At 40.3% G+C, this 24,160-nt stretch overlaps 1 long non-coding RNA gene across 5 annotated transcripts in view; it reads right to left on the bottom strand.

Annotated features, from left to right (window-relative positions):
* The window catches only part of LOC107836439 (uncharacterized), a 29,000-nt gene extending 11,183 nt beyond the window's left edge, over positions 1–17,817 (bottom strand). Inside the window, exons 1-3 of one of the 5 annotated variants that reach the window (XR_001662358.1) lie at positions 17,053–17,817; positions 6,890–6,984; positions 1,987–2,079 (exon numbers count right to left, since the gene is read on the bottom strand). This is a non-coding gene — a long non-coding RNA (uncharacterized LOC107836439). Of the gene's footprint in view, positions 1–1,986; positions 4,423–6,889; positions 8,042–17,052 lie in introns of those variants that run through there. The other 4 variants (XR_001662350.1, XR_001662354.1, XR_001662342.1 and 1 more) reach the window with 4 other exon arrangements.
* Between the last annotated feature and the right edge of the window lie 6,343 nt (positions 17,818–24,160).

Here is a 24,160-nt window from a genome sequence, read left to right as displayed (position 1 = left end):
AATAACCTATCGCTACAGGACTAATATTCTCCACACGCGAACACGTAATATGGCATCAGTATTCTGTAAAGCCTGTCTGTCTCCAGCTCTGCTGCATTATTTTTAATTTATACACCAGCAGACAACACCCTCACATCCAAAACCTGAAAAATAATATAGGCACAGATAGATAGATAGATAGATAGATAGATAGATAGATAGATAGATAGATAGATAGATAGATAGATATTTCTTTTAGTGCTCTGTTGGACAGGAATTAACTTTGTGAATATTTTAGGCTTGGCGGACTGAAAGAGAGGAAAGAAACACAAAGAATGTGACTACAGGACCACTCAATAATCCTATCAGCCCAGTCCATGGTACGACTGTGTGAGTGAAGAGCAGAAGCCACAGTGGAATCAAACCCCAAAACGTTTCTTTGTTTATCACTTGCAACAAATTAGAATCGTTATTTCACAGTTCTCCTGGCTTCGTCTTCATCGTTTTTTGTATTCGCCGTAGACTTCGGCGAAGACTTTAATTTCTCATGTCGTCGGTGTTGTGGATTCGCTTGAGCGTTTTTTGGGGTCTGTCTTTTGTGAATCTCGATCAGCTGGGCTGAAAATGGGGGTGGTGGAGTGAGAATAAGGTTAGTCTGTCCCAAACGGTCGAAGGCGTGGCACTGAAAATAACAGAATGCTGCTGATGCACACAGGCAAACAGTTTGCTGAAAAAGATCCTCTACTTTAGTCAAATACTCTCTTTTTTTACTGAGAGAAGCTGCAACAAAAACGGGATATGACCGGAGAAGAACTGAAACAAATTATTACTCTTCTTCTCTTTGTGTTGTCTGTGTGTTTATGAGACGTCGAGCACAGCTGAACAAAAGGTCGCCATATATCACGATTCAAATTTTACACCGTTACACTGCGTTTATGGCTGCCCAGTTCACGTGGAAACACAAAGATGGCTTTAATTTCCCTCTTCATGCCTATTGTAAAATTCAGTGGATCTTATAATCCACAGGATGTTCTGTACACACACACACACACACACACAAGGACAAACAATTAAATTTATCTGTGTAAATATTCGGTGAAACACACTTCAGATAAAAAAAAGAGAAAAAACTGAAACACCAAACAACTAATCATCGTGACACCAATCAATATTTGAACAAAGGTGCATCGAAATGAACCAAAAATAAAAAATCCACAAAGCTGTATTTTTGTCTAAGACATCTTGCGCCCTCCGTCTTACAGCTGGTTATCCGACAAGCAGACAAAGAGACAGTACCGCAGTGTGAAAAGGTAGTGACGTAACTGGCTTCTCTGCAGCTGAGAATTAGCTTGGGTATGTATCGGTTCGTTTTACGCTCTGAGGGTCAAAGTGAGCCTTCATGCCGCTGATAGTATTTTGAAAGTTAGCTGCTTCTCAGTTAGCCTATTGTATCTGCAATTATGCCTTGCCTTGTTTCCTGGTGCTCCAGCACATAGACACGCAATGGGGATGGGCTGGGTCTGGCTGTGGTAAACTGAATTATCAGCATCTCACTCTTTGCTCGTCTTTGCTTCTTCCTTTCTCGAACTGTACCTCACCCATCCCCCTCCGCTCCTGTCCTCTCCTCTCTTCGTCTTTCCTCGCCTCCAAGATTTTTCCACAGTGAAGGAGGTAAATAAAACTGCAGTGCTAGAATTTTAATAAGGGGCTTTTTTTTATTATTATTATTTTTCTGGTTTATGCCAGGATAGACAAGCGGCAAAAGGAAAAGTATGACAAAAAAGACAACACACTCTTCCAACCTACTAATTGCAAAAATACTTTGAAATTCACATTTTGAGACAGAAGATGCCAAGGCTGACTTTAGCATGGCATTAATAACTCAGAGGGGGGAATCAAGCAGTGTTGTTTTTGCTAGCTATGTCAATACTAACCTTGAATTTCTATTGAGAGAAACCTTAAAAATGCCAACGTGGGGTTTTAAATCTCCTTAAAGCAGAGGCTCACCTGGTTGAGGTAGCTGCTAGCCGCTAGCCGCATGCGTCACGGAGGCCTAAAAAGGCTGAAGTCTGCTCCTTGTAAAATTCAGTCCCAGTCATCCTAGGGTGAAACAACAACAACAAAAAAAACTGCAGAAAAAAATGGCAAAAATAATAACCCATCTTTTGAGTTGAAAGAATAAAAAGTGGCAGAAAAGAGGGAAAGGGTGAGCAGATGTCATCAGAAAAGAGGAGAGAAGCTAGCTAATGAGGAGAGGAGAGGGATGCTAGTTCTTCACCGAGCAACTTTAAACTTTGAGGACAGACGCAACAGATGCAGCAGTGGTGTATTGTGGAGGGTATTAGGGCAAAGGGAGACCCCAAAAATCTCCCCCACTGTGCCCGCACATTTGTTTGTGTGTGTGTGTGTGTGTGTGTGTGTGACAGCAGGGAGCAGCTCAACGCAGGACGCTGCACGCAGCAAGGGGCCATTAGACATGGTGGGGTGACCCACATAAAAGATACACACACACACACACAGGCATGAAACTTTCTTTTCTGCATTCAATGTGGCATGATAACCATAAAGCTGGGATTCTTTAGCATTTGGGTTTAGCACGGCCATTGTCATCTGGTTCTCACAGTGTGGGATTTGGTGAGCTGGTCGAAGAAGCCTTTTACAACCAGGCATGTTCTTCCTGGTCAGTTCTCTAAAGTAAAGGATTTGAAATTAAGTGTGGTTTGGGCATTTTTTCCCACACGTTCATCCGTGTTGACGGTGCTGACACAGAGAGTAGTAGTACATTTCTGTACCTGTGACTTATTGAGAAGCTGTGCAAGTTTTACATGACATTTGCTGCCTTATTCTCAGTATGAGAATACATCAAACCCCTATTTGGCTGCTCGCACTCAGTCGGGTTATGCTGTCCACTGTCGCCACATACTTGCTCAGTATGAGGGATTGCTGCGAACTCAATACAGTCGGCTGGGTTTCCTTACATTAACAAAAAAAAAAACATTTTTCCAATTGGCATAATAAATTGAACTCGACTTCAATGTTTTATAAAATGTATGATTTGATCATCCTTTATCACAATATCCAGATATATTATAAAGTTCTTCATAATGATGTGCGCACCAATTAAAGGTGTGTAAAAAAATCGACTGGTTGTTATGGAGACTTGGTGCTTTATTATTGCTGACTGTAAAGAAAGGCAAGCGCAGCTGTTTTCTTCTAACCAATTCCTAACTTAGTTGAATGTCATGTTTGTTTGTTTTTTTGTCTTAATCTTAGAAGTGGTTGAGTTTAAACGGCTTCTGTGTCGGGTCACAGAAGGAAAACTTGAAATCAGGGACGCGAATTAAAACTTCCTAAACACTCTGACCAATATAAATGAAAACATAAATTTAATTGAAGAAACGATGCTGAAGCGAAAGCTCGTTTAAAATATGCTGAAGAAGATTACTGGGAGAAAACAGTCTGGTTCGATGATGGTACAGCTGAAATCTTTGAGTATCGTTTATTTTATTTATTTCGAACATGACAAGTATAAAATCACACACATGAACAAGGAATGCAAAAGACATATTTTTTTGTACTACAATAATCTTAACACGTTCGAAAAGGACTAGGAAGAAGTAAGAAACGTATGAACTCCTACCTCATGAACTCACTACATTTTCAGGTGGGCCCTCATTATTAAATCAAATAAAAAAATTTAAAAAACAAACATAGGTTAATTAATGTTCCAATTTATCTGGGTTTACATGTCTTGATATATACATCCAGAGCCGCACACACTCATATGCATTAGCCACATTTGGAGGAAGAATGCTTGTCCACTTCAGCCCAAAACTGACATACAGAAAGTGAAGGTTGCAGGTGTGAACATCATGCTGTGGGCTGTCTTACATCATGTGATACTGGCAAACTTCATGCAACTGAAGGAAGGATGAATGGAGAAATGTACTGGAGCCTTCTCTCTGAGAACCTGAAGTTTAATTAGATAGAATGTGGCTCATTCTATCTAATTAAACTTCTAAATGGTTTTAAAAAAAAGCTAGAGTGGTCCAGTCTGGATAACTCACTTGTTTCCAATTCAAAGACAATAGAAAGAACTGAAGATTCGAGTTCATAGGAAGTATCTTTAAACTCTTTAAGCTTTGTGCCGAAGAAAAGGTTACAATCGCAATTTTTCCATATGCGAGAATTTGAAGTTCTCATCATCACAACAGCCTTTTCTGCAAAATATTTAACACATTTCTGTAAGTGTTTTCAATACTTGGTCAATGTTCCATTCCAGTTTAGTAATGGAACATTGATTGGTTGCCCAATTTGCCATGTTTCGTTTTTATTTATGGATTACTAGAGTCTGTGCCGATTTTACGTCAATGACCCCGAAAGAAATATTTACATGGAGAAAAACATTTTAAATACTTTTTTACTTGCTTTTTTTTTTTTTTTTTTTTTGCAGTTTCGATACTCAGAGCTGCTTGCTTCACTGTATCCTCTGACCAAACATAAAAATAACCAAAAAAAAAAAAAAAAACAACAGACAGGCAGATCCTGCGTCGTCAAGTCTGCTCAACCAACAGGCCAAAAGGTCTGGTTGAACACAAAACTGCTGCTTCATTGTGACCCATTAACACAACTATGCTTTTTAATAGGTGCCCCAGCTCAATGTTGGCTGTTTATTTAATGGACCAAGCTACATCAGCTTTCTCAGTAACTCCATCACAATGTGGTGCTCATTAATAAGTCCTAAAATGTGCCTTTTTATTTTTTTTTCTCGTCCATAATTACAGTTTGGCCGCACCGCTCCACTTGCACATAGAGCTTCGCTGCAGACAGATTGTTGAGTTGGCCTGCAGTTCTGAAACTCTCCTTCTTTCATTATCCTTATCTCTCCATATCTCCTCCACTCCCTCCCCACACACACACACACACACACACACGCACGCGCACACACACGCTCACGCATACATTGCCAGAGGGATTTGCAGCAGCTAGAAAGAACAGGAGTGTGTGTGTGTAAATGTGTGTGAATGCGTGTGTGTGCGCAGGCACAGCAGGGAGTTGCCAATTACAGCAGTGATTAAAACCTAGCGGTGTGGAAAGAGGGAGCAAGAGAAAGAAGGAGAGGAGAGTAGGAAGGAAGAAAAGAAAAGAAAGGACGGATCTGGACGGACAGAGAGACGGTGAGGGATAATAATGGTGAAGAATACAAATGCATCTCGCAACATACAGCCTCTCTATTCCCCCCCACCACCCCTCCACCACACCTTTTCTTATCAATGTCCTGAATTGGAGCTGCGACATTTATGGAGAGCGAAAACTCCTGCAAATAGGCTCCGGCAATTTGCCGTGCGGCGCTCAAGGAGAGGCTCCGTAAACAGGAGTGCATCAGTGTCAAAATGAGCAACATCGTTATTGAAGGTTGGAGAAAGTCGGGATAATAATAATCAGAGTGCAGCGATCTACTGAAGGCTGCCGCTTCTGAACAAGGCATCGGTCCTGATTTACCTGCAGACTGTAATGTCATAATTAGTGTCAAGAGACACGAATGACGAATAAATAGATTTATGGGGGGAGGGGGGACTTTTTGCTGCAGACGGAAAGTAAGGTACGAGATACTTTGCAGGAAGTTAAACTTTAGCCTTCAACAGCAAAGATAGTACAATAGGAAAATTACATTAAATCTACTTAATAGAGAATATTTCACAATGAAAGTAAGAAAAGACACTGAATCATCAATTAATAGACTTTCTCAGCTCTGTGTGTAAACTGTCAGATTATATTTAGTTAGTGAGAAGCATCTAATTATTAACGTTGGGCTAACGAAGGCCAAAAAGGCAAGGGGCGGCCATGATTGTCTTCCTGTTGGTGGATCACATCGTGACATGGTTTATCTTAGAGGACCCTTCCCTTCCCCTCTCCGGCTCAGTGCCCTTCATGTGTCCCTCTGTCAACAACAAAAGCTTCATATCACGTTATAGATGAGAGCAGGATGGCCACACAGTTTACAGCCCAACGTTCATAATGTCTGCACCTGCAAGGCATTTACCAATTCACATAGATAATTGAAATATTGTGGGTTTTTTTCCTGTGTGTTATTAACCATATGGGGACAGCTTTGTTTTTTTTTTAATTTGCTTTACTTTCACTCTATGCAAAACAGCAGCTTCTAGTTTGCGACGAACACAGACGATGCCATGCAAGCAGGATGTTTGGTGAGTTTACCGTATAGCACTTAGCAGAAGAATTCATACGCCCATCGCATTACGACCACAAACTTCAACATTTTTGTGGGTATTTTTTAAATTGTGTTTTCTCTGTGAGAAATTTTATGAATTAACCCTGCATGAAAAACTTCTCCACAGCTTCATTCCTGGCGTATAATTGGTGTTCCTTCGCAGAGCAGATGTATTCGCCGATTGTTGTACTCTTTACCAAGTTATTGAGCTCAAAAGGCAGTGGGGGGAGGGGGTCAAACCTAAATGCACGCCTCACTTTTTAATTTTTTTTTTTTTAAATAAATTTGTAAAGATAAAACAATCTGTGATTTTGCTTCCACAAAAGGCTTTCGCTTTCATTTCAAACAGGACGTGGTCATTGCATGTTCTTAAGTCATGAAAACGTACAAAGGACGTTCATTAGGTCCAATTTCAACACGGCTCAACTCGTGTCAGCCGTAAAAGCGGGAAAGTTGGGCTGGGAAAGTTGGGCTCACAAACGAAGACGCTCGTCACGTGACTGTCTATTTCTACGACTCATGTATGGAAGAGCTGAAAACGTCTGCATACTTTTATTTATCTGCCTTCCTGTTTGTTCTTATTGAGCGAACACCAGGCTATTGAAACCGTAGCAGAATGACTGTAATATGTTTAAGAACCAACACACAAATCTGGTTTTTACTACATCAAAGATGTACCTGTTGAGAAGACGTGCTCTTCATCGTTCAGCCGTTTTCAGCTCACTGTCTCTCATGTCGACCACAAACAGGAAAACTCCACTCAGCTCTGGACTCTGCAGGGATGACTCCCAAAACAAATGTTGGGTAAGCTAATCTCTGAGTTACAAGACTGGAGGCTTTTATTCAGTCTTTTAGTCATATCTTTAACAGAAGTGTCACTCATTAAAAAAAAAAAACCTTTGCATTCTCAAATCTGCCAATTTAAGCTGTAAAAAGTAACATTTTGGGGGGGAATTGATGAGGTTAAATGTACTTTTTTTTTTCTTTTTTGGAAGAATGTACCTGTCAAACACTGAAACGCTGAAGAGAGAACAAAAACAAAAGACAGCAGAACATATTTTCAATGCAAACCTGATATTGCACCCCTCAAAGCTGAATTAAAATTCCTTGATTTATTTTATTCATCATATCGAAAGCCAGCCAGGCTCTTTCTAATGAAGCCAGCGGCTAGTTTGATGTTTGTGTATGGCTGTGTGTGCGCGTGTGTGTGTCTGCAGAGTGGCAGGTGAGTGAGCTATCTGCAGCGCTCACACTCTCACCCCCTGCTGTGTTTAATCAATACCATTCTGTATTCCAGCCTTCACACATGGTCATGCGCACACACACTCGCACGCATACACACACACACAAACACTTTGCAATATCTTTCTGTGAGACATCTTGGGAATACTAAGCATGAGTAACTTCACACTTCTCAGTGAATAAACACTGCACAAATACATACAGAGGGAATGTGTGTTTATATGTGCTTATTTTGTGGATCTCTGATTGTGTGTGTGTGTGTGTGTGTGTGTCCGTCCAAAGTGGGCGGAGAGAATTAATTCTAGTCTGTTGTGGCCAACAAAACGTGAGCAATATCTAGATTACATGATACATATACTTATCCCACTAAGCGTGCGCGTGTGTGCGCTAGTGAGGGTTTGGATGTTAGGGGAAAACTTCTCAAGAGCAGCGGCCGGATCGATTCCAGCTCATCTGGGATGGAAAGAACGAAGCACAGGAAACAAAAGGCAACAGAGCGAGAAAAATGTTCTTGTAAAATTTTGATAAAAACAATGCACACTTCATTTTTATTTATTTACTCTTTTTTTCTTCTTTTTTTTTACTTTTTTAAAATTAAACTGGATCAGCTAAATACCCAAAGCTGCATTTTATCTGGATAAAAACACCAAAATGATCAGCACTCTCTATGAAAAAAAAAGTCTAAAACGTGTTAAAAAGCTTTTTCTTTTTTGCAACAGCAGAGGAACACAAATATTATCTTAACCAAAAAGTATCGTAACCCCATGCGATGAATTAACAGGAGTGATTTTTGTTTTTTTTGTGTATTTATGCAAGTTAGGTTTCTAGATTAATCAGATCACCTATAGGAACTTTGACTTAGTAATCCATGAAATCCTGTTTCACTTGGGGATAAATATGATGTAACACAGAGCCATTCTCAAAGCAACTCTTCAAAATGGGTAAAACATAGAAACATGAGTATCAAGCAAAACAGACACGCATTCATTTTTATAAGTAAGAAAATTGTCTTATAGTGACGTAATTTGTCCACATCTACAGTGGCTGAAAAGTTTCAAACTACTGGAAATGCGAGAAGGCTGGTCCAGTTCTCTGTGGCTCTAACCCTGCATGTGTTTACCTGTAAACTATTCAGAAACATCTTCATCCCAATCCAGCTGCTGTCTATGTGCAAATAATAATACAGAGATGTGACAGTATTCCCTTTTTAACACAAAGGCAAATTGAATCAAAAGGCAGGTCGGTGTTTAGATATTTTCTGTTTTTCTCACTCGTGGCCAAATGTTGTTTCTCTACACGCCCACTCCGTTGTACCTCTGTAGCAGAGCCTTTCTCCAGAAATAGCTTGGAACGCTGCTGGGTTTTCCTCAACATTTCCACACCACTATGACCTAATCCCAACCTGAGCCGCTTCCTCATTCCCAAACACATCACGTTACCTCGTGGGAATCATCTCTTCAGTAGAAAATGAGTTTCCCACGTTGCGACTCTGTAAACCAACTCGAGCAACGCCTGCGTTGCTCGCGTTCCCCACTAAAAACCAAGCAGCCCCACCTGCAGGGAGAGCAAACACATGATCGCCATGACGATATGAAATATGAATTATGCATAAAGACAGCCTCGCCTGGGCCGTGGCTACAAAGCCATGCGGGTTATATTCTCTCCTCTCAGATGACACGGGAAACGTCCCCTCAGTATTAATAATATAATAATCTATTCCACCGCGTCGCCGTCTGGCCCGATGCCGACTGGGCTTCGTAATTAGTTTGGTGTTGTCGTAACGCAACACAATAATGAACTATTGTGAGATGTGTTCAGAAAATATATAATTAATACGCATTTGCATACGGGGTGAAACTGTGCATTTATGTTAGCGTGACGTTTTAGCACAGGTGATCTGAAAAACCTACTGGCAGGAAATTATTTTAACCTTATAAACCAATTAAAAAGTATTAATACCCCTTCAGCTGATTTTTTAAAAAATCACGTTACAGCCACAAACATTGGTGTAATTTATATTTAGAGCAACACAACATTAGCCTCAACTTTGAAGCGCTAAGAAAACATGCGGTTTTCAATTTTTTTTTCACAAAAACTTTTTTTTTAATGTTCTCTAACGTGTCTCTGAGGCCTCAACTGAACAGCTGCATTTACGACTGACTTTAAATCTCACTAAATTCTGTTTAGACATTTTATTACACTGGATTCTATTTAGGGGTGTCAGATTAAAAGGGGGACTGAGTACATGTGCAGTACTCTCGGTTTTGAGATTTCCTTTTGTGGCGTCTCGAACTCTGGTGATTGTTTTCCTTCTAATGCAAATTTATGTCACACAGTTTTGGTCTCTCTGTGATATAAAACCCAGTAAAATATACCAAAGTTTGCGTCACAAAATGTAAAAACAGGTCAAGAGATACAAATGCTTTTGCTAGGATTTCTGATAAGAGGACAATTTTGCATTTATTTTATTTTTTTATTCCTCACTTTCCTCCAAGGTTACTCCGCAGCACAGCACGGATACAGGGAGAATTTATATCAGGCACGCCGGAGTGGGACGGGACGTCGACGCTGTTTATTGGACTCATTTGCGATTATATTTTTGGGATCTACTTTATTATCTCAGCATTCAAGGCTTTTTTTATTTTTCGACAGCGTGACAGAACGAAACACTTCATTGTGTCTGAGCTCCAGGAAGAACCACCTATCTTAACAGCCTGGCTATTATTAGATATTTGTCTAGTACAAAATTACCACTGAGATTATTGAAGTAGCAGCAGATTCCATGTTGACAGGCAGACAAAAAAAAAAAAAAAAGTGTCGATGGTGGCTATATTTACCAAGACAAAAAAAAAAAGCTGCTGCTGGAAGTGAGGAGAAGACAGGAACGGGGCCGAGAGCAGCCGGGAGGAGCGGTGAAGAACTGAATCCTCCAAGAACTTTGGCTTAAATGTGATTAAATTAATTGGACGTCACCTTGTGAGGCCGGACCGCGCAGTTAGCGCTGTTGATAGCAGAGTTTGATGCAACAACGCTTAATAATGGCGCATCAATCCGCTGGAATGAGATCAGAATCAGTCTTTGTTCCATTCATTGGCTCTGATCTGCAGCAGGCAGGTCTACTTAATAAAACAGTGTGTACTTTGATTAAATATTTTAGTTTATTAACTATCCAGTAAGGTTGGTAGACACTGTTGTCGTTGGCAGCATCCAGCATTGTTATAATGGGACATTTAGGTGATTTTGTTTTTCTCTCTGGTACTCTCTGATGGTCAAGGAAGAAAAATGACAATTACATAAGAAACCAAAGTTTTTAAACAACTAACTCCAGCTGATTTCTCTATTAATTACAGTTAATTGGCTTGTTTTTTATGCTCACTGTTTTCTGCATAAAACAGTGAGATAATCCAAAGTTTCAGAATATAAAAATGTCATTTTCCTTACCATCATTATTACCACAGTTATTATTTCGTGTCCTCTCCTCTCATTCTTGTTTCTGCTGTGTGTTCTCCCTCTTTCCTGTGGCCTTTTCTGAATGTGTCTCTCACACGTTCAGTCCTCAGACGATGTCTGGGTTACAGGTTCTCACTCAAAACTTGAGGAAAAACTTAACAGAGCTTTTCAAAAACATTAGAGCCAAATATGGCGACGGCTCAAATAGCATCTTGTAACATATCAAATTTGCTGTTTGAAAATATAAACTACATCCTACTAGTGGTGTTTATTTTTCAAAAAAAAAAAAAAAAGTCCATAAAATCAAGTTTTTATTTTCATCCCTGATTAGAAACCTACATGTATTTCCTGAAATGTTCTTTTCTTTTTCTTTTCTTTTTTCTTTTTGTGTGCCTCGCCCTTCGTTTGGCCTCCCAGCATCCCTGCTATTTAAACCTGCAGACTTTAATTTTATTTGTGAATTTACAATGTGTTTTTGATGGTAAAACACATATATATTTTAAATTTAACATCACCAATCTTAATCACGAAGCAAAATGCACGTCTCACAATGAAACGTTGAGCACCTTCAGATGATCGCGCGCGCTTGTCATGCTGGATTTTAATGCGACGTCAAATTATTTTTTGACGCTCCAGCCATGTTGTCTTTGTGCATGAATCCACGGCACTACCACATGACGCCGTACGTCGACGTTAGGAGCCCGTCTAATTATTTCCACGGCGCAGGCAGACTTTAGCTACGCACTAAGCTGACTTGACAGCCGTGTGCACAGGTGTGGGCGTGCGCTCATGCGTGTTTGTCATCCGGGTATAGGTGCAGAGACGCTGACACCTCCTCGGCGAGAGAAGGACCGTCCCTCCTGCTGAATTATTTAAAGGTGGAATCATGAGAAGGGGGAGTGAAGGATTCAGGTTCCCTTCTGCAAATGACTCAAAACCTCGGCACGCAACTTTGCTAATTATACTCCTTCTCTTTCGCCTGTTGTCATGCGTTTTCCACATCGGCCCCCTCCCCACTACCCCCAATCGCATCCCCTTCTTCTTCTTCTTCTCCTCCTCTCCCGCCACCCGCCTCCGCTTGCTCCTGCCAGAGTTAACAACTTGCCAGGAGAAATACGATTAACGCAGCAGAGAGCCACAGTTTGCTTAAGAGGCGACACACACGGGCGATATTTCCCCCGACTGCGCTTTGACAGACAGAAATTGGTGGGAGAGGAAAGGTGAAGCAGGGAGACGGGGTGTGCCTGGGAATAATAACAAGGCAGCGCTGCAGCCCACCTATAATTTAGTAGGTTTCTGCGCAGTTTGCAGCGACACCCCCTGCCTCAAACACACACACAGGTCAGGAGAACTGAGTCTTTGAGCATGAGACTCAATTTTCTTTTTTTTTTTACACCTCTCTCCTTCTCAACATGCACTGGAGACTTGCTTAGCATTATTGTCTCTATATACCCATAGCAGCAAGTGGCACATCAACACCTGCTCTCATGTACAGGTGCATCTTAATACATCATTAAAAAAATTATTAAATTCAATAATTCAATTTAAATGGTGAAACCTGTATCTCAAACAGGGGGGTGATATATTTCAAGCATTTTTTGTTTAATTATGATGATTATGGCTTAAAGTTGATGGAAAAAAATGAAAATTCATTCATCACTACGATTATATACGGTTCATTGAAATAAAAATAATCTTTTATTTAAAAAAAAAAATGTCAGCCATCGTTGGCTCTGGCGTCTCTTCTTCTGCGTAGTTTAGGTCGGGACAGTTTTCTGGCCAATTAAGCACAGTAAAATCACGGCCGTTAAAGCCGGTCCTGGTACCGTTAGCAGTGTGGGCCGGTGCCAAGGCCTGCTGGAAAATCAACTCTGCATCTCCATAAAGCGTGAGGGAAGTATAAGGCTGACTTTACCCTGGATAAAAACACTACAACGCTGTGAATCCCCAGATTATCACTAACTGTGGAAACATCACACTGGACCTTCAACCACATCTCAAAATTTACTTTAATCTGAAAAGAGAACTTTATCCAGTCTTCTTTCTTACTTCTGCCATGGTCTGTGGTTCATGGATGGCCTGATGTTTCTGTCTCCTGGTTAATCTCCCCAAACTCTTCAATTAGCTTTTCCAGCTCTCAATCCTGCAGGTGGTCCCTGCTGCTTGTGCACACGTTTTTCCTTCCACTCAACTTTTCTCTAATATGTTTCTATCAGCCCTCCCTATGAACAACAGGGCTGTTAGAGAATCGATTTTTGATGTTTGTGTTATTCAATCTGAATAATTAACAGAAATAAATGGTTGAAATGTTTCACTCTCAGTGTACCTGATGGAAATGAGCTTCACTTTTTGAATCAATGTGCTGCAATAAAATGACTTAAAAATGAAAATACAAAAAAAATAGACTCGCCTGTAATATTTACTTCCGTTGTGCAAAACTTTATGTAATGTTACATTTTATGAGCCGCGCTGTCGAAGATAAGGAGCCACAAGAAAAATGGATGTGGCATGAAATCCAAAGAAAATCAAAACCTTTATGGGCTAAAGCACTGCATTATGTTATAAGAAATGCATTTATCCAGAAACATTCATATTGTTGTAAAAGAAGCACTAATTAATGTCACTGAAGGCTATTACAACGCACGCTTCGCCTCGTTTACTCCTAGTTTTGTTTTTGTTTGTTAGCAGTTCTCATTCACAATTAGAAATCCATTGATTTCAAAGGAAATACAATGCTTAAAAAACTACATTAAAAAAATGATTGTTTGTATAAGATCTGAAATTGACGAAAAAGGTGAATATGTATTTAAAGCGATGGTGTTATATGTTTATTATGTGTATAAAACTGCTGTGAAATATGTTGCATCAGTTCATAAATGTGTCATGAACTAAAATGAGAACATGCTTGTCAAAATTTCTCAAATATTTAAGCCGTAAATATTTCTTACTAATATTGATCGTTTCAGTGGACGGGATTATATGAATGAATCTCACTGAAGCCAGAAAAATGCATAAAAAAATAAAATAAAATAAAAATTGCAAGGTAAAAGAAACAAAATGAATCCAAACAGAGACCAGATGAGATAATAACTCAAAAACAAACAGCAGCAGCTGTGTGGAAATACCCACAGTAAATGAATTCGATCTAGAAATGATATTAACTGTGTTCATTAACAAATAAATTCCAAAGTAAGCTACAAATTTGTGTTTTTCTGGTTGTGGATGCATGGAAGAAGAAAAAAAAAAAAAAAAAGACCGGTAGCGATCGAGGCAGGGACGTGTTGACGGGGGGAACGAGGGAATGCAGGAGAACAGGGGGGGGAGGGAGAGATGGAGAGATGGAGGGTGGCAGGACGGCGGGGCAGCGGAGTGGTTTCAGGCCGACTGAAGGCCAGCAGGTCACAGAGGTTCCCTTTAAATTTAGAACCAACCGCGAACGCTCGCTGCCTCCTCCAAAAGGCTGAATGACTGATTATAATGGCTGCCTGTTTCCATCTCGTCCCGTCAGCCTCTCTCCGTGCTGCTCTCTGAAGCGGCGCTGTGACCGGCGAGCTAACATGTGGGCAGGCCTACAATTTACAATTACAATTTAGGCATTTAGCGGCGGCCCCGTAACAAAGTGACTGACAAAGAGGCTCAGAAGAGGGAGAAAGAGAGAGAGAGAGAGAGAAAAAAAAAGAGGCCTGTGATTCCTGTTATCCTCTGCATCGTGATAAAAACACAACTCCAAGAACTTCTGAAGACGACCAGGGGCCGAGTGGGGGGAAACGATTACTGCTCAGACCATAAACACTGTTGATTTATTCTCAGGTATGCCACATTTACAGATAAAAAATAAATAAATTGTATAACTAAAAGAACTGAACCCCACACACAATTACAAATAGATACATTGTAGTTGCGTCTCCTGAGAGCCACTCAAACTTTTCTACACGTTACAATTAGGACGCTGTTTGACGTATATCACTCTAAAACAAGTTTCATCCATTCTGCCTGCTCTAAACGCAGTCAGCTCTGCCAGTCAGACTTCAGCAGAGATGCACTGATTTACCTTTTCCTGGCTGATTTTTTTTTTTTTTTTTAAGAATTTTAATATGTAAACACACACAAACTATCTTCTTTGATAGTGATATTAGTTTTAAAGCCAGCGGAAAATAAAAATAATTCCAAGAGTATTAATTCATTAAAGCATATCCGATAACCTTCATCGGATTTTGACTGAATTCAGAAAAGTGCATCCATTGGTTGATCTGTTCGTAGACAGAAAATTGAGGGAGTTCACCGTTTTTACGCATTTAAATGAATTTGGAAAACAAAATTCAGATTTTTCGGTATTTTAACTGCCGACCACCGACCAGATCGGACGATCAAGGAAAGATTGTCCGATTGGTAATAGTAGTTTATTTACATTTGTAAATTTCTGATTTTCCTTTAGCTCTTTTTTTTTTTACCTTTAGATGGAAAACCTTTTTAATTTAGACCTTAAAATGCAATTTTGTTTTCTTTTTTTTTCTTCTTTCAAAGAAAAAGCCCAACCAGGGACTGAGTGTGCAAATTACCCAGAGTCTACAGAAGAGCAACATGTAGGGCAACAGTTCCTTTGACTGTGTGCTCTCTCTGATCAAACCAACCCGAATGAGCGAGTTGGATCTGCACACTTCAGCAAAATGCAACGTAAAAACAAAACAAAACAAACAAAAAAAAACAATCAAACAAACTCATAATCTCATTTTCTGCTCAGGTTCAGCTCTGCTGCTGATGCCACTGTTGTGGCACACAGACTCTGCAACACAATGCTCTCAGCAGCAAACACGTTGGACACCGACAACAGCAACGACGCCACGAAATCTCCAACATGAACGCGCACACGCAAGTCAACACTAGTGTGAAATGTTGGAAATGACACTTTACAATTCGTTAAACTTGCTAATTTATTTTAGAAATGTGGTCAAATTCAGCAGCTCCTTCACAAAATGACAGAGAAACAATCGTAAAGTCCAAAGAACGTAAAGAGGAGCGTCTCCCGTTACTGCAATTAATGAAAGCTGACAGTTTTGTTAGTGATTATACAGTTAAGCTACCGTACTTTACGTCACTTTACTGTGACGTTACAGTGTACTTCATAACTACATTTGTAAAAAGAACTACGGTATTCATTTAGAGCAGCTTATGCTGTGTTAAATACTGCTTAGCAACAGTAACGTACTGTTGCTAAGCAGTAACTAAGCAAGTTACTTGCAAGGTGCCTGCAAGTTACTTTTATTTTACCAACATGTACATTACAAGTATCAGCACCTGGATTTTACCTGTCCACCTCCGAGAGACACAGTGTCAAAAATGTCCTACGTGAATCCTGCATTCATTGGCCAGAGGAGGTTTGGATCTCCTCCCTTTTTTTTTTTTTTTTTTTTTTCTTTTTTTTTGTTATGGTCTACAGCAGAGAAACCTGTTGTGTTTGTTTTCGTGTCAGTTCATCATTTCGAAATCTCGGATCTGAGGCGTGAAAAGTAAAAAAAAAAAAAAAAAAAAAAAAAAAGCAGGGACAGGGGAAAAAGTCACGACCCGAAGGCACGATTAAACGTTAATGCGCTGCATCACAATCCGGACCACCATCACAGAGATTCACAAGTTTTACAGAGCAGCAATAAAACCACAGCGTTGAATAATAGTGACTTGTTCTCAGCACATATCTAACAGGCTTTTGAAGTCCAACATTTGCTCAATGTAAGATCAGTGCGATCCACAGCGCGGAAAATTCCTACTGATATTTATGAAGTGTATCTGAAAAGAAACTCAAAGACGGTTTTGTTCTTTAAAACGAAGAAACAGCCAGTTCCCTGCACTTTTAATTTTAGTTCACTATATATATATATATATATATATATATATATATAATAGACAGTGCATGTATTAAATAATAATGCAATAAGACAATTAGGGGTTGAAAGAGTGAAACTACTCCTAGATGAATAGCTTCGAGATGATGTCTAGTGCAAGCAGCCTCATGGTAAATGTCTTGTAAAGCACAGGCAGCATTTCAACGATGAGGACAGTATGGAGGAGAAGAGAGAAGGGGGAAAAAAGACAGAAAAAAAAAACAACCTCAAAGCAAAGAAGGCAAATAAAATGAACACAGAGCAGGTACTCACTCGGACAGATGCAGGAACAGCCCCCCAAAACACATCAGTGAAATGCACCGGTTCGCCTTTACCATCCTGTCAGGGTGCAAGCTATAGTTGCCTTGGCCCTGGCTGGGCGTTATTTGTGAGCCAAATCCTTAAAGAACAAGAAGCTTTCTCTGCGCCTAAAACCTGCCGACAGACAGGGGGCTTTGAAGGCCCCCAACTGAGCTCGGCACAGAGCTTTGAAGCCAACTGAAAACTGCGCTTTATGGGACTAAATGAAAGCGAGAGGAAAGGAGGAAAGTTGGAGAAAAAGCCGAGAAACACAGAGGACTGTTGCTGGTTTTTCTTCTTCTTCTTCTTCTTCTTCTTGTTTTGTGATTGTGAATGTGTCTGCAGTTTGATACGCAGCAGCAGAGTTATCCAAACTTTGTCTTAACAATGAAAGCAATGTCAGTGTGTTTCAACATGTCAGCTTCTGTGAGTGTAAACACGACTGATGCGTAGAAATCCTCTCACCAAACTATTTTACTTATCGTCAAAAGAAACCAATATGTATTTGCTGCATGTGTACGGCTTCTGGCACGTGTTACTGTAGCAGACGGTTTTGTTTTAAGCTTAAATTACAAACGCAAACATTTGCAGTATTTTTATCTGTTTACAATAGTTTTTGTGATTTCAACGTCATGTCCATGTGAATAATATTTGTTTGCTTTAATGCTATATAAAACTGGATAAAAGGGACAAAACATTGCGTAAAAAGCTAATTGAAATTAGTTTTTTTTATCCATTGAAAAATGTTTTGGTAAAACATATATTTTCTCTGCAGACTTTAAAAAAGGCCCCCTTCGTCTTTAACGTAATGTCTTGGACGTTTTCTATAAATGTCTCTTTTTGTCTGCTTAGTTCCAACATTTATTTTATTTTTTTACACTTCTTGTTTTTATGCATGATTTGTTTTACAAACGCATAAACACATTTTCCAAAAAAATAAAATATAAGAGTTTGTCTTAAAAAAAAAAAAACTCTATTTACATTCGTGTTTTTGAGTCAGTGCAGCAATGAATGTGTGCGAAACCATTCTGATCTTTGTTTCCCTTCACTTTTCATTTCAAAGGCTGCAATTTTTCAGTGCTTATGCACAACCCATTATCAGATTTATCCACATTAATCCCAAAGATAGTCATGGGTGGAAAAAAAAAAAAAAAGCTTTCTTAGATAAAAAAAAAAGACGCATATTTTCATGGTAATAAAAGTGTTTGTCACATAAACAGTTTCCAATGAGGTGCAATGCTTCTTTTTTTCTCTCTCTCTCCTCTCTTCTGTCACCTCGTTGTTTGAACTGCGGTTATGGAAAAGAAACAAAAAAAAACAAATCTAATGGCGCGAGTTCTCCATGACACATCATTTCCACGCCGCTTTTCATGTTCCTCTGTCGAACTAATTATCGGAGGGGAAAACAAACAGCCCTTCTCTCCAGGCCCGGAGCCCGCGCATCCTACAGACGCCCGGGACGCTCTCTCTCTCTCTCTCTCCGTGGAGACGCATCTGCAGTCAGATCGCTCGCTCTGGACACACTGAGGCCCATTTATCACTTTTCTCCCCTCGCTCTTTCAACGGGCCCTTTAGAGACACACACACCATCTCGAGCGGGACAAAACAGCGGACGAGCCTCTGTGATGTCCTGACTCGCTCCACTCCTCTCCTCTCTTCCAAAGCTCCGGCTCCGGCTCGCTGGGACCCAAAACCAACACGCACACAATGGGGCCTTGTTGGAGTCGCCCTAATGTTTCTAATGTCATGTAAATGAGACGGGAAGAGGGCAGGGAAGAAGAAGAAGAAGAAGAAGGAGCCGCGGGAGGAGGAGGCGGTGGGAGTGTTTGTGTGTCCGAGGAGGCCGCTAAGCTCCCATTACCAAAGGATTAGGCAAATGCTGCCGTTGTATCGACGCTGGTTCGACAGCGAACCGCCAACCCTAATCTCCTCCTCTCTTCTCTCTTCGACAACGCCTCGTCAACGCCTCCTCTCCTCCCTCCCTCGCTCCCTATATAGTCCCTTCCACCACCTCCTCGATCGTTTGTCGAAAAATATTCACAGAAACTTTCTGGATCCGACTCCTCAACTCCAGCTTGCGCCCTTTTTTTTTTTTTCCTTTTTTTTTTCTTCCCAGTCTTGAATATCCACCCGAGCTCCAAACTAAAACAAAAAAAAAAACACACACACACACAAATACCGCTAGACTTACTTGGTTTGCAGCCAGAATAAATTTGTCTGTTCATTGATTTCTCTGACATGAGATGTGTGTGTGTGTGTGTGTGTGTGTGTGTGTGTGTGTGTGTGTGAATGTGCAAGAGGTGATCAATATTGAAAGCCAGAGTGCTTCTCTGGGTTTTTTTTTTTGCCTGTGATGTGTTTGCCTGGAGCCTCTCGGTGAAACGGTGACCTGCTGGCTCCTCAGTTCGCTGCTCCTCGGAGCGCGGGCAGGGGGACCAGGTGCCGGTCCCTGGGTGCTGCTCGCTGTGTCCCTGAGCGCACTGGTGGCTCCTGCAGAAGGCTTCGCTTCTGTTTTATCCGCCTGCAGAGTGAGAAGGAAAGAGCATGTGTTGTCATCCATGTCAGGACGGGGGTCTGCATCCAAACTGTATCTGTACGAGAGCCTTACGACGAGCTGATAACTTTTGAGTCGGAGTTGCACAGATTTACTCCATCCTGGTATTTACCCAACATTAGAAACATAAAACGAGTGTCTAAGATGATGCCATTAATCTTATATTCTAAGATGAGAATTTTGTGGTTGGAACTACTTCTAAAGAATGTCTAAATACTCCTCAGATGTTTAGGCTAAAATCAGTATTTATTCGCTCTAAAAATGTTAATCAACGTGTTTTTAAATGTCTGTTAGGTGTAAATGCAGACGTATCATAGCCCAGAATAACGAGCATGAAAACAAATGTGCGAGGAAAGCTGGGTTTAAACTCAGAACTAATGATTTTCTAACACAGAGCTACACAATAACACAGTTTTCTCAATATGCACAAATCCAGAAGATTTTATGTTCGCCTGCAAAGGAATGTTGAAGAGTTATGGCTGGAAATCGTTATGTCTTGATGTCAAAATATTCATACTAAATACCAGCTAAGTATATTTTTGCCCGGAATATTGTAACGTTGTTATTCTGCTCGTAACAAAGCAGCGTTGGAAATCCACAAACCTCACATTAGATCGGAGGCATCAAATTTATTTTCTTTTCGGTCCATATCCAAATTACGAATGTCAACAGTTTAACAAAACGCTACACTATCAATGAATAGCTGTCTCTGCATTTGATGAGAACTTCTATAAATTAAATATTATCTAGCATCTTTTCACATTGATGTAATTTGGCAATACAGATAAAAATGCTTTGATTTGATCAATAAAATAATATTTAAGCTCACAAATGTAATCTTGAAAGTTTTACTTCTGTGTCCTTCTAGACTAGAGGGCCACATAAAAACTTATGGCGGGCCCGATTTGGCCCCCGGGCCTTGAGTTTGGCATATGTGCATTCAGTGAATAAAAAGTCAGTATTTCTGCTCTGGTTCTGCCAACCTGCAGCTTTACTGCTGCAGTTTTACAATGTTACTTAAGTCGGAGTGATGAGTTATGATAATTTACTTTTCACACCCTGACTGCCGGTCATAAATGGAAAATATGTCTGAACAGACAATGTAAAGAAGGGAGCAGCTGCCTTTAAGTCAGCTGAATGGCAGTGTGCAGCCAGGAGAAGGAGAAATGCGACAGCATCTGTGCTTTCCATGCATCTTTATTTCATGAAACTCAAATGACAAAAATATCTCCCGTCATCTAGTTGCCTTTCTTACGCCACTTGCAGAAGCAGTGTGTTGCTTTAAATGTGCAAAATATGCACTCACACACAAAAAAAGAGCAACATATGTATCCTATGTAACATATGTGAATGCAAAAACAAAGACATGCTTAATCTCTGCAGGAGTTCACAGTAACTATTCAAAACAGCTCAGGCTGAAGAATGTTGTCGAGAAAGGATGCAGCTATTCTGAGACAAACCGGCTGTGTGATGTTTGTCTGTGCGTGTGTGTTTGTGCGCGCGCGAGCCCGCGCGAGTGCATGTCGGGCAGCACGGTGACACAGTTGCAGGCGGAACTTGGAATACTCAATTATCACATTAGCACATCCAGAGAGCAGCCCGAAGAGGCGTGCACGTCAGATGGATACAGAGAGTTTGCGCGTATCTGTGGCGCTGCCTGCAGGCCCCCCGCTGAGGAGCTCAAACACACCAGCTGAGGGGCGGCGGCGGCGGTGTTGTGGAAGGGAGGGCGAGAGGGAGAGGAGGGCGGCTGGTTGAAGAAAAACACGAGGCTTGTGAGTGACATTGAGACCAAGGTTAAACGCGAACCAGCAGCTCTGCTATAGGCTGCATTGGGAACAGTAGAAGAAGAAAAGCGGCAGAAAATGCTGCAGCCTCGCCCGTCGCTTCTGGAGCCGCGGCAAGGTAACGACTCCAGATACTGAAGGAGCTACCCATCACTTTTTTTTTTCTTTTATCTACGAATATCATTAACAGTTTGTTTGCTGGTTTTCACTTCAATAAGCCCCAAATAGAAGGAAATGACCTTTGTATCTGGAGTCAAAAACGGCAGAAACTTGGGCAACAAAGCAAGGCATACATAGTTTTAGAGGTCAGAAAAGTACCGATAGCGCCCTAAATAAGCTCCAATTGAAACAATTGTCCAAGACGAGGAACATCAAAGAGGACAGAGAAACTGTCTGACTTTTTTTGCATTTAAAGCAAAGTTCCCCAGTGGATTCATGGCAGTTTTAAAAGATTTGCAGTCACGCTGCTCTTATGGTGAGCAGTGAGATGCCAGAGAACGCACCACAGGTCGCAGAGAAGAGCAGACCAATGCTCCATCTCTCTTCCACCTGCTGCTGCACACCGCTGGACAGCTGGCTGAAAGAAGGTTCCAAAACTTTTCCCTCGCTGATAAAAAACAAAAAAGAGACAAATTTGGCTGCTTGGAAATACAGCAAAATGAGAAATATCATTAACGATCCAAACAGTTATGATGTGGGAACTAAAAGATTTGCATTAAACACTCTTACATGATAACATGATAATCAAATGTCAGCTTGTGAACATCATAAGAAACTTATTTGTTTTTGCTTAACTCTGAGTGTCAAAGTAAAAATAATGAAATGTTATGGATCTGTTTGTACTGAGTTGATGTACTGTATTGCAAATACTGTTGTGTTTTTTTTTATTTTAGTACACATTCACATCATTACGTACATATAAAAAAAAATAATCGTACCAGATTTCCCCTCTGTGGGACAGTGAAAGCTTTTTCTGTTCAATTAGCATTAAACACACAATAAAGAACATATTACTTCAGCAGATGTAGAGAAATATTGATAGCCTCATTTTTACAATTTATTTTAAACGCAGTGAAATCCACCTCACAAAGATCCATACTTGTTTAAATGAATTGTTGAGCAGGGTAAGGTTTTATCAAAGTTAAAGACAACATGAAAACATTCACAGCTTTTTAAGGACATCACATTGTTTGCAAATTCACCTCTACTAATTATAACTATCCAACTTTTTTATAGAAAATGTAGAAAATATCTATTTCATTTAGATACCACCTGAAATATGCTCCGTAACACCAAGCTGTTTGTTGAAGACAAGTAAGCATCAAGAATTATCTCAGATGCTAATAAATATATATTTTTTTTCAACCACTTTCATTTGCAAATATGTTTAACTGAGCACATGTTTGAAAGAATACACTTTTGAATTTATTCATCCACTGTAGACAAAAGACAGTGGATGTCTGGCTTTTTCTGTTGTAGTCAAACTTGTACAGAAACAAAACAAAAGCACAAAAAAAAAAACTAAATCAAAAGAAAAACCGCTCCGAAAGCACAAACACCTGGAATGTTCAGCAGCTAGCATAGCATTAAAACAGATTAATTCACATAAAGCATCTCATGTAAGTCATGAATAACAAATCTTTATCTTTTAGATGTATAACAGAGTTGGGATAAGACGAGATCAAAAGCTCTCACGCATCAAAGCGGTATTTCTCTGGGATTGTACCCTTCTCTTGTAATTACCCTCTGTGATAAAAAAAAAAACAAAAACTAATATAACTAATTTATTACTTTAGCTGCATTTAATTCATTCAACCACTCCCACACATCTTACAGAAGGGATTTTTTTTTTTTTATGTTTTATTTTTTTCCTAAGCGTTGTAGATTTTCAAAGTTTTCATACGCGGCGTTCTTTCCGACTCCGCGGTTAGACAAAGAAGCAGGGGGTCAAGGTTCACGTGGCAAATAGCTGCTCAGTGTCAGCGGATACCAATCAGGTGATACGGCCTGAGTGGCGAGGCTATTTAAAGTGTAACGGGTCGAATGTTGGACCGCAGAGATGTGGGGGGAAAAAAAACGTGTTGCACGTGTGCATGCGTTGATGTGTGTGTGGCATGTAGTGTGTGGGACTCCACTGGTATGCTGTCGCCAGCAGAGGAAGGGAGAGAGAATGTGTAAGTTTAGCTTTGTTTCTTAATGTTTACAGTAAGACTGCCTTGTTATGCCATGGAGATTCCTGGAAACGTTTTCAGAGTATTGGGAGTTTTTTTTTTTCTACACAACAATGTTCCAAAATCAGGAACATGACCAGTGTCACAAAATAACGGCATCATCAGTGACAACAACAACAACAACAACAACAACTGTGCGGCTTTGAAAGACGGGTCAAAGGTGATTTCTGACAAACATTTGCATAAGGAGACACGACTGCAACGTGCAGTCTGTTTCAGTGACAGGAGGCGAGACGCCTTGGACAGATCAGCAGTCCATTAAAGGCCAACACAGAGACATTGGAGGACGAGCAATGAGACACAGCCCAATGCTCAGGAGCTCGTTTTATTTCTGCTTTTTGTTTGCAGATAATTTAATCAAAAAGGATAGTTGTATTAATCCTTGGGTAGCAAAATAGATAAATGCGTAAAAGTGTTATGGAATAAAAGAGCAGAACCCTGCCAACGATCCAGCAGAGTGAGGATTTGATGTGCGGAGCAGCAAACCCAGGCCAAGATAAACGCGCGAA

The sequence above is a fragment of the Poecilia formosa genome, unplaced genomic scaffold (genome assembly GCF_000485575.1).
Source record: "Poecilia formosa unplaced genomic scaffold, Poecilia_formosa-5.1.2 Scaffold0, whole genome shotgun sequence".
In the NCBI taxonomy this organism is placed as follows: Eukaryota; Metazoa; Chordata; class Actinopteri; order Cyprinodontiformes; family Poeciliidae; genus Poecilia; species Poecilia formosa.
This window is presented reverse-complemented; position numbering and strand designations above follow the sequence as displayed.